General features: G+C 35.6%; 1 pseudogene; it reads right to left on the reverse strand.

The window, feature by feature from the left end:
- Positions 1-1,878: 1,878 nt before the first annotated feature.
- Positions 1,879-2,815, reverse strand: LOC139183033 (olfactory receptor 6C75-like; annotated as a pseudogene).
- Between the last annotated feature and the right edge of the window lie 9,029 nt (positions 2,816-11,844).

Below are 11,844 nucleotides of genomic sequence, written 5' to 3' on the forward strand. Positions count from 1 at the left end.
TGCAATGCTGCCTCTGTGAGAGCTGGTGAACATTGATTTCATTCTGGGGTATATAGGGTTGTGGTACCAATGTCTGTGTGGTTCTCACTCTATCCAGTCTGACACAGATTTGCTGCTTCACCCTCCTCTGACAGCCTCAAATGCTTCCTTTCTGTCTCAACCAAATTCTCCAACAGTGAGGGTCCATCCTCAGACTTGGGAATCTTTCTCCTGGTTCAGCTCCCCCACCCCGGGGTGCAGGCCCGTCCTTCTTTCCCTCCTTTTCCTTCTACCTTCTGTTATTTCATTCTACCTAGTTATGCTTGGATCCATACAGTCCTTTCCAATGACCAAAGTCTTCTGGTAGTGTTCAGCCAGTGTTGTGAGAGAATTGTTCCATCTGTGGAGGTACTCCTGATGCATCCATGGAGAAAGATGCATTCCATGTCCATCCATTTCTCCACCATCTTGGAATGCTGAGAAATATTTTTCCTTATTCTCAGATACTCCTATAAACAAATTCAAATTCCAAAGAAAAATCTAGGTAATTGCATTGTAAAAGAAAGCAAGAGAACTCAAAAGGCATGTAATTATATATGTTATATGGAGCCAATCTTCTCCTGGCTTTTAGATAAAATTCAATAACTTATCTCTTGCAGACTCTGTAAATTTGATCTCTAGAATTCATTTGATTTTTGCTTCAATAAGTTGCAAACATCACTTTTTTATTGCTATACCACTTTATTTTATTTTTTAATTTAATTTAATTTTTAAATTATTATTATTATTATTTTTACTTTACAATATTGTATTGATTTTGCCATACATCAACATGCATCCACCACGGGTGTACTCATCACTTTTTATCTTAGGAAATTTATACTATATTTTCTTTCCCACATTTCTTTTGTTCAAAGTATAGCAATATTGTACATTAAAATCAACTTGATAAGCAGAAAGAAAAGACTAGTGACTCCACTGACCTTTCTGAGATTTAGTTTGTATCAGTAGCATGACCAGTAACAGTACCAAAGGCTCAGTTGAAAATAGAAACTAGAATAGAATAGTAAACTGCAATTTGATATTGTATAGGATAATAATTATTGCACTCAAATAAGGAATGTTTTAGATAGTGAAAGCAGCTTTATTCAAGCAGGAAAATTCTGTGGAAGACATAGACTGTACTTTGGTTTTGAAGTAAGACAATGCAGTAAATTCTTACATTATAATTCAACTCATAGGTACAGGTAGACAATATCTCTCAGAAATTAAAAATTTAGCAGTGTAATTAAAAATATTTTCATTTGAGGTCATATAAAATTTGACTATTTTTCTTATTCATCACATAAACAATAATCAAAATGTATTATCTTACTGTGTGAAAACATATTTTGTAAAATAATTATAAATTATATCTTACTTTATAATTTGTACAATCTGTCCACACATTAAAAATTATGACACTTATGAAACTATATTCTCAGGGGCATAATACTATATCTATTATAATTGAACTATTTTTTAACTAAATAATTGATTTCATCATTTCTTTCAAGTAGTCAGTTTTGTTCTAAAACTATAATTACAGCTTCACACATTTTATTCACATGCCTAGTCCTGAAAAGTTATCTAACACATAGCTCATAGAAAGCCTTTTTGAAAACATTTGTTTCTCACAGTGTGATCTGTGAAAAATATCACATTTAAAATACTGCATTCCTGAAACTGATAAAGGAACAGATTTGTAGAGCAAAAATTCTAGCAGGAAATGATAGCTTGGGAAGGAGGCCCTAAATTGGCTGAAATTGCTATATAATCTAAAAATATAGACAGAATAAGACAAACTAGACCAAGATTAAAAGGAAAACATTTTTTTCCTTTATACATTTTAGAATTTTCTCATTTGTTTGAAGTAAACCAAACTTTCTGGGCCATATCTTTAAAGGCCTGTTTCACTTGCTGGTTCCTTAGGGTATAAATGAAGGGATTCAGCAAAGGGGCAACTGAGGTATTGAGCACAGCTACTCCTTTCTTTAAGGTCACTCTGTCATTGGCTGGTGCTTTTATGTACATGAAGATGCAGCTTCCATAAGAAATGGAAACTACAAACATGTGGGAAGAACAGGTAGAAAAGGCTTTGGTCCTTTGTTGAACAGAAGGGAATTTGAGAATTGTCTTGATGATATAAGCATAGGAGAGAATCACTAACATCAGTGTGGCCATCAGTGTCACCACAGCCAAGAAAAAGGACATCAGCTCTAGGAAATGTGTACCTGAACAAGAGATTTGTAGGATGGGAGAAGAATCACAAATAAAATGATCAATGACATTGGAATCACAGAATTCCAACTTGAGCCCTAAGATCACTGCAGGAAAGATCATCAGGAATCCAGTTGCCCAAGAGCTGAGTACAAGTTGGGGCAAACTCTATTGCTCATCAGAGAGGTGTAACGGAGGGGTTTACATATGGCCACATAATGGTCATTAAGACATTGCACCCAGAAGGTAAAATTCAGTGATTCCCAGAGAAAAAAAAAAATAACTGAGTCATACAACTCATATAGGAAATAGTTCTGTCCTTTGTGACAAGGCTCACCAAGAACCTTGGAATGCAAACAGTTGTGAATGGAATTTCTAAAAAGGAGAAATTGTGTAGAAAGAAATACATGGGTGTCTTAAGGCGGGAATCTAGCAGAGTGAGAAGCATGATGGTTAAGTTTCCTGTCACACTGAACACATAGGTAAAAAATAGAAAGAGAAAAACTACAATCTGCCACACTGGGTCATCTGTCAGACCCCAAAGAATGAACTCTGTTTGCACTGAGTGGTTCCCCATTTATCTCATAGGGATTTTATCAAACATAGAGAAAAAGATCTAAAAGAAAATTAATAGGATTGGGTGTGAGAGTCAATAAGAAAAAAAATAGATGAGAGAGAAGCTAACATTAAATTTATGCCAACAATATGCTAAGCACTGTCTTTGGGAATGTACATAAATTTTCTTGTTAATATCTGCAAACCCCTCTATGAGTAGAGTATTACTATCCCCACTTTTTAGAGAAAGAAATTGAGGCCTAAAGATTTTTTCTTTTCTCCACACCCTCTCCAGCATTTATTGCTTGTAGACTTTTGGATTGCAGCCATTCTGACTGGCGTGAAATGGTACCTCATAGTGGTTTTGATTTGCAAGTACAGCCACTATGGAGAACAGTGTGGAGATTCCTTAAAAAACTGGAAATAGAACTGTCTTATGATCCAGCAATCCCACTGCTGGGCATACACACCGAGGAAACCAGAAGGGAAAGAGACACGTGTACCCCAATGTTCATCACAGCACTGTTTATAATAGCCAGGACATGGAAGCAACCTAGATGCCCATCAGCAGATGAATGGATAAGAAAGCTGTGGTACATATACACAATGGAGTATTACTCAGCCATTAAAAAGAATACATTTGAATCAGTTCTAATGAGATGGATAAAACTGGAACCTATTATACAGAGTGAAGTAAGCCAGAAAGAAAAACACCAATACAGTATACTAACACATATATATGGAATTTAGAAGGATGGTAACAATAACCCTGTGTACGAGACAGCAAAAGAGACACCGATGTATGGATCAGTCTTATGGACTCTGTGGGAGAGGGAAAGGGTGGGGAGATTTGGGAGAATCGCATTGAAACATGTATAATATCATGTATGAAACGAGTCGCCAGTCCAGGTTCGATGCACGGTACTGGATGCTTGGGGCTGGTGCACTGGGACGACCCAGAGGGAGGGTAGGGGAGGGAGGAGGGAGGTGGGTTCAGGATGGGGAACGCGGGTGTGCCTGTGGCGGATTCATTTCGATGTTTGGCAGGGCTAATACAATATTGTAAAGTTTAAAAATAAAATAAAATTTAAAAAAAATTTATTTTTCAAAAAAAAAAAGATTTTTTCTGAGGTACATATCTAAATCTCAGCTTTTTAATAGAAATATGTTGAATCTTTAATGAAGATAAATATTATATAAAGACACAACAAATAAAATCCTTCTGAATCCCTTGGGTGAGATCTAAGCATTTATATTTCTACAAAGTTTAAAGTTCATAGCCAATGAAGATGTACTGTGTTGGCAATTCAGCGGGATGTTGAACCCAAAGCCTTTTACATTCAACACCTTTGCTCCTTTCAACTTTATCATAATGAATATCCACTACAAGGTCTTAGTCATAAATACATGAATAAATTTAGAGTGTTTGTGAATTCAATTAAAATCTATGGAAATTATATGTGAAGAACGCATATATAGTTTTTTTTTAAACAAGGGGCAAATGACACATATTATTTTTAAGACTGACTACAATAGATCATATTGCTTCAAAAAGAGCAACAATAAAACATAATTGAATATCAGTGTCAGTTGGGTGGTAAGACAGAAAATTACAGATTGGACTTAAAAATCATAGAAAGTAGTCACAGTATCTTAGATCTAAAAGTGAATTTATGGATAACTTGACTAATCTTTACATAAAGCTAAAATTCTCTGAAAAATTGAGGAAGGCATCTATTTAGCAAGATTTTACCCAAGGATACCATTATGACAGTTGACAACTTTTACAAATAAAAACTTTAGAATATAAACAATAAATAAAAGGGAGAAATAATTCTGTAAATTCAAAAACATTCAAACTCTTGCAACCACATTTCCAATAAAGGTTTTCAAATCTCTAAACACACTTTAGAAATTAGCTACATTGTTTTAAAGACATATACCAGTTTTTTTTTTTTTTAATCTGCATGTCTTCTTAGCCTCCTTGTAGATGAGATGCACTATTTCCATACGAAGTTTACCATTTACATGATTCCTAACAGATAAAATTACTGTAAAACTTTCAATTGATGGTAATAATGCTTTTTCTCAACATGTCCAAATAGTCAGCTTTCTTTTAAAATCTATCATATATTGTATCTAAAATGTCTTACCATTCTACGTTTCCTTTCCTTAGTTTCTATGTCAGAATTTAAGCCTGTATAGTACAATTATGTGTTTCTTCCTTAATAGCTGTCTCTTAGGGTGATTTAAAAAGATAAACCCTGGTTCTTTGAGAGGATAAATAAAATTGACAAACCACTAGCCAGACTCAACAAGAAACAAAGGGAGAAAAATCAATCAAATTAGAAATGAAAATGGAGAGATCACAACAGACAACAAAGGATCATAAGAGACTACTATCAGCAATTATATGCCAATAAAATGGACAACTTGGAAGAAATGGACAAATCCTTAGAAAAGTACAACTTTCCAAAACTGAACCAGGAAGAAATAGAAAATCTTAACAGACCCATCACAAGCAGGGAAATGGAAACTGTAATCAGAAATCTTCCAGCAAACAAAAGCCCAGGTCCAGACGCTTCAGAGCTGAATTCTACCAAAAATTTAGAGAAGGGCTGACACCTATCCTACTCAAACTCTTCCACAAAATAACAGAGGAAGGTAAACTTCCAAACTCATTCTATGAGGCCACCATCACCCTAATACCAAAACCTGACAAAGATCCCACAAAAAAAAGAAAACTACAGGCCAATATCACTGATGAACATAGATGCAAAAATCCTTAATAAAATTCTAGCAATCAGAATCCAACAACTCATGAAAAGTATCATACGCCATGATCAAGTGGGCTTTATCCCAGGGATGCGAGGATTCTTCAATATCTGCAAATCAATCAATGTAATACACCACATTAACAAATTGAAAAATAAAAGCCATATGATTATCTCAATAGATGCAGAGAAAGCCTCTGACAAAATTCAACATCAATTTATGATAAAAACTCTCCAGAAAGCAGGAATAGAAGGAACATACCTCAACATAATAAAAGCTATATATGACAAACCCACAACAACATTATCCTCAATGGTGAAAAATTGAAAGCATTTCCTCTAAAGTCAGGAACAAGACAAGGGTGCCCACTTTCAACCTACTATTCAATATAGTTTTGGAAGTTTTGGCCACAGCAATCAGAGCAGAAAAAGAAGTAAAAGGAATCCAAATTGGAAAAGAAGAAGTAAAACTCTCACTGTTTGCAGATGACATGATCCTCTACATAGAAAACCCTGAAGACCCCACCAGAAAATTACTAGAGCTAATCAATGAATATAGTAAAGTTGCAGGATATAAGATCAACACACAGAAATCCCTTGCATTCCTATACACTAATAATGAGAAAACTGAAAGAGAAATTAAGGGAACAATTCCATTCACCATTGCAATGGAAAGAATAAAATACTTAGGAATATATCTACCTAAAGAAACTAAAGACCTATATATAAAAAACTATAAAACACTGGTGAAAGAAATCAAAGAGGTAAAAGAAACAAACAAAGTACATATACACAATGGAGTATTACTCAGGCATTAAAAAGAATACATTTGAATCAGTTGTAATGAGGTGGATGAAACTAGAGCCTATTATACAGAGTGAAGTAAGCCAGAAAGAAAAACACCAATACAGTATACTATTGCATATATGTGGAATTTAGAAAGATGGTAGAGATAACCCTGTATGTGAGACAGTAAAAGAGACACTGATGTATAAAACAGTCTTCTGGATTCTGTGGGAGAGGGAAAGGGTGGGATGATTTGGGAGAATGGCATTAAAATATGTATAATATGTGAAACGAATCGCCAGTCCAGGTTCGATGCATGATAGAGGATGCTCGGGGCTGGTGCATTGGGATGACCTAGAGGGATGGGATGGAGAGGGAGGTGGGAGGGGGTTTAGGATGGGGAACACATGTACCCCTGTGGCGGATTCATGTTGATGTATGGCAAAACCAAAACAATATTGTAAAGTAATTAGCCTCCAATTAAAATAAATAAACTTATATTAAAAAAAAAAAAGGATAAACGGAGAAGGCAATGGCAACCCACTCCAGTACTCTTGCCTGGAAAATCCCATGGACGGGGTTGTCTGGTAGGCTGCAGTCCATGGGGTCGAGAAGAGTCGGACACGACTGAGCGACTTCACTTTCACTTTTCACTTTCAAGCATTGGAGGAGGAAATGACAACCCACTCCAGTGTTTTTGCCTGGAGAATCCCAGGGACGGAGGAGTCTGGTGGGCTGCCATCTATGGGGTCGCACAGAGTCGGACATGACTGAAGCAACTTAGCAGCAGCAGCAGCAGGAAAAAGATAAAATTTGATCTAGTCCAGAGGGTTTGTGTGAATATCACAATAATTTCCAGAATTAAATGAGGAAAGATTTAGAATAATTAATGATATCTTCTGTATCAAATAATGCTTAATATTATTATCTGCTAAATGAAAATAATCTGTTCTTCACATATATTTTCATTTAATAAGTATCTTAATAACTTCTATGTTTAATTTATGACTAGATGTATTTTTAAGAGGATATAATTGTGCAGAAGAAATTGATAACTAAAATATGGCCAAATTTTGACTATAAGTGAGGATGTATCTTTTTTGAGATAATTTTATTAGTCTTCTTTTCTCAACTTTTTCATTGTTAAGTTTATGCAGTTAATAAAAACCCCAATGGACAGATTTAAATCATTTTATGAATAGACAGCATTTATATATGTTATATTTCTATACAAAAAAGATGAAAAACAATTATCCAGAAAGAAAAAGATCAAACTGCTTATATATATCTGCCTTTGATTTCCAGAAAACTACCTTAATTCACAATTAAAACAAAAGATCCAACCTCTAAAGCATTTACCTTATTTCTTGCATTGTCCTATATTTTTGCCTAAGATGTGAAAAGGGAGAAAAAATGGATGATCAATCTACTCAAAGTCTAAAACAATATTATTTCAGCAAGAAATTGAAAGAAAAATAACTTTTAAGTTATAACTCAATGCCAAAAGTTGGAATGTATTCTGTGCTTCTGTAAAATTTCCCCTCCCACATCACTCTTGTATGAAAATGTAAACTGAGGCCAACATTCTGGACTTGGGTAGTAGAAGCTACTTTATTTGATTTTATCCAAAATAAGATAAATTCTCTAGAATTTACGTGAATATGTCCAAATGATATCATATATATTATTAGTATAATACATTCTTCTATTCCTTACATGTGGAAATAGAAAAAATCCAGGCACTTTTGACAAAAGTGTTGGTATATCCTCCAAATAGGGAGATGTTTTATAGTTAATTTCACACACTAAATGAATGTGCTTTCTTTTATCATTTATTTACTTACTTACATACTCAAGGGATTCACTGAGAAGGTAAAAGAAGCAAAACTACACAAAGAAAAGTTACCCTTGGGACTAATGAACAGAACACACTAATTATATGCAATAAGACTGACTTGTATAGCATATTATCATACAATGTGAAGGGCGTATCACCTATAGAGAACTAAGGTTCTTAAACAATCTAAGACAGTAAACAAGAACAATTGGTGGGTCCGGGTCATAGTCATTATTCAGTGATTAGCTTCAGTATTTAAGGTTAAAGGTATAAAAATTCTATTAGTTTTACCACATTCACAAAATTTTTCATTCAGTCAATCCTTGTTGAGATGACCAAAAAGTTACTAATTTTATAATGAATTGTGGCATGCTCCAAGCTGATTAATTTGGGTATCAATGACCTTAATATGTAAGACTCAACTTAAGTAGAGCAGTATTTAAGACTCTAAGAAACATGACTGGGTGAAAGGAGATATGAGGCTAAATGGTGATGTAAGAATTGTATCCAAGGAATGTAAACACTATATGACACTTTCAGTGGCTCGAGAAATTAAGGAAGAATCACATCCAGACATTAGTAACTTTATGGTATTTCTTCCAAGCGTGTTAAAATAAAAACATTAAAGGTAACGTTATTCCTACCCTTGACTTACCATGTATGAGAGAAAGAGAAACCCCATGAAGTGAAAAAAACCCAGCATTATCCCACTCACATACACTCGGAGAGAATGTCAAGGGCTGTATACCCCTATCTTGCCCCTGCTTTCCTCTCTTCCCCCTGGTAACCACAGTTTGTTCTTTAATTGTGTAAGCCTGTTTCTGTTTTGTTATATTCGTTTCTTTCATTTTATAGATTCCTTAAGAAAGTGATAGCATACAGTGTTTGTCTTTCTGTTGCTGACTTATTTCATTTAGCGTGATACCCTCCCGGTCCATCCACCGTGAGATATTACCTCACACCTGCGTCAGAATCAGTTCAGTTCAGTTCAGTCGCTCAGTTGTGTCTGACTCTTTTCGACCCCATGAATTGCAGCATGCCAGGCCTCCCTGACCATCACCAACTCCTGGAGTTGACCCAGACTCACGTCCATTGAGTCAGTGATGCTATCTAGCCATCTCATCCTCTGTCGTCCCCTTCTCCTCCTGCCCCCAATCCCTCCCAGCATCAGAGTCTTTTCCAATGAGTCAACTCTTTGCATGAAGTGGCCAAAGCACTGGAGTTTCAGCATTAGCATAATTCCTTCCAAAGAAATCTCAGGGCTGATCTCCTTCAGAATAGACTGGTTGGATCTCCTTGCAGTCCAAGGGACTCTCAAGAGTCTTCTCCAACACCACAGTTCAAAAGCATCAATTCTTCAGTGCTCAGCCTTAATGGCTATCATCAAAAAGACCATAAAAAAATGTTGGGAAAATGAAGACAAAAGGGAACCCTAGTAAATTGCTGCTGAGAATGTGAATTGGTGCAACCACTCTGGAAAATGGTTTTGGGGTTCCTCAAAAGACTAAAAATAGAACTGTCATATGATCTAGCAGTTCCACTCCTGGGTACTTATCTGAAGAAAATTAAAACATTAATTTGAAAAGATACTTGCATGCCAATATTTATGGAACATTATTTACAACTGCCAAGATATGGATGCAACCTAAGTGTTTATCAACAGATGAAAAGATAAAGAAGATGTTGTACATATATGCATATAATAGACTAGTATTCAACCATAAAATAAAGAGATGTTGTTTTTGAAATACTAGCATTCCTATACAATCTAGAAAATGAAAACAAAAGATATTCTAATCCCTTTTCTCTGAACAAATTTTAATGTCCAAGAGGAAGGGATGAGGGTGGAAGGAGGTGGTAATGAGTTACACTATTCTTGTTTAGGTTTTATTTTTTCCAGCTTTATTGAGATATAACTGACATATACAATTTTATAAATTAAGTTGTACAATATGTTGATTTCACACTTGTATATTGCAAAACGATTACCACCATAGAATGAACTAACAACACCATCACATTACATAGTTACCGTTTCCTTTTTTGAGGTGAAATCATATAAGATCTACTTTCTTAGCAACTTTCTTGTATATAATACAGTATTATTAACTATAATCACAATGCTATACATTACATCCTCAGAATTTATTTGTTTTATTACTGAAAGTTTGTACTCTTTGACCCAACATCTGCTTATCTTTGCAAGAACATATAATGGAGAAAAGACAGTCTCTCCAATAAGTGGTTCTGGGAAAACTGGACATATACATCCAAAAGAATGAAATTAGAACACTCCTTAACACCATACCATGATCAAAATGGACTGAAGACCTAGATGTAAGGTCAGACACTATGAAACTCTTAGAGGAAATCAGAAGCAGAACACTCTTTGATATATATCACAGCAAGATCTTTTTTGACCCATCTCCTCGAATAGTACAAGTTACAATAAAGCAAAAATAAATAAACGGGATCTAATGAAACTTAAAATCCTTTACACAACAATGGAAACCATAAACAAAACAAAAAGACAAAACTCAGAAATGGAGAAAATATTTGGAAACAAAGCAACTGAAAAGGAATTAATCCCCAAAATATACAAGTAGTGCATGCAGCACCTTACCAGAAAAACAAAACAAAACAAAACAAACAAAAAACAAGAACAAACATCCCAGTCAAAAAATGGCCAAAAGAACTAAATAGACATTTCTTCAATGAAGAGATACAGAAGGCCAACAAACACATGAAAATATGCTCACCATCACTTAAGTATTCAGTTCAGTTCATTCACTCAGTCGTGTCTGACTCTTTGCTACCCCATGAACCACAGCAGGCCAGGCCTCTCTGTCCATCACCAACTCCCAGAGTTCACCCAGACCCATGTTCATTGAGTTGGTGATGCCATCCAACCATCTCATCTTCTGTCATCCCCTTCTCCTCCTGCCCCCAATCCCTCCCAGCATCAGGGTCTTTTCCAATGAGTCAACTCTTTGCATGAAGTGGCCAAAGTACTGGAGTTTCAGCTTCAGCATCTGTCCTACCAATGAACACCCAGGACTGATCTCTTTTAAGATGAACTGGGTTGGATCTCTTTGCAGTCCAAGGGACTCTCAAGAGTCTTCTCCAATACTGCAGTTCAAAAGTATCAATTCTTTGGCTCTCAGCTTTCTTTATAGTCCAACTTTCACATCCATACATGACCACTGGAAAAACCATAGCCTTGACTAGATGGACCTTTTTTGACAAAGTAATGTCTCTGCTTTTTAATATGCTGTCTAGGTTGGTCATAACTTTCCTTCCAAGGAGTAAGCGTCTTTTAATTTCATGGCTGCAGTCACCATCTGCAGTGATTTTGGAGCCCAGAAAAATAAAGTCAGCCACTGTTTCCCCATCTATTTCCCATGAAGTGATGGGACCAGATGCCATGATCTTAGTTTTCTGAATGTTGAGCTCTAAACCAACTTTTTCACTCTCCTTTTTCACTTTCATCAAGAGGCTCTTTAGTTCTTCTTCACTTTCTGCCATAAGGGTGGTGTCATCTGCATATCTGAGGTTTTTGATATTTCTCCTGGCAATCTTGATTCCAGCTTGTGTTTCCTCAAGCCCAGCATTTCCCATGATGTACTCTGCATATAAGTTAAATAGGCAGGGTGA

This window comes from Bos indicus, chromosome 5 (genome assembly GCF_029378745.1).
Source record: "Bos indicus isolate NIAB-ARS_2022 breed Sahiwal x Tharparkar chromosome 5, NIAB-ARS_B.indTharparkar_mat_pri_1.0, whole genome shotgun sequence".
In the NCBI taxonomy this organism is placed as follows: domain Eukaryota; kingdom Metazoa; phylum Chordata; class Mammalia; order Artiodactyla; family Bovidae; genus Bos; species Bos indicus.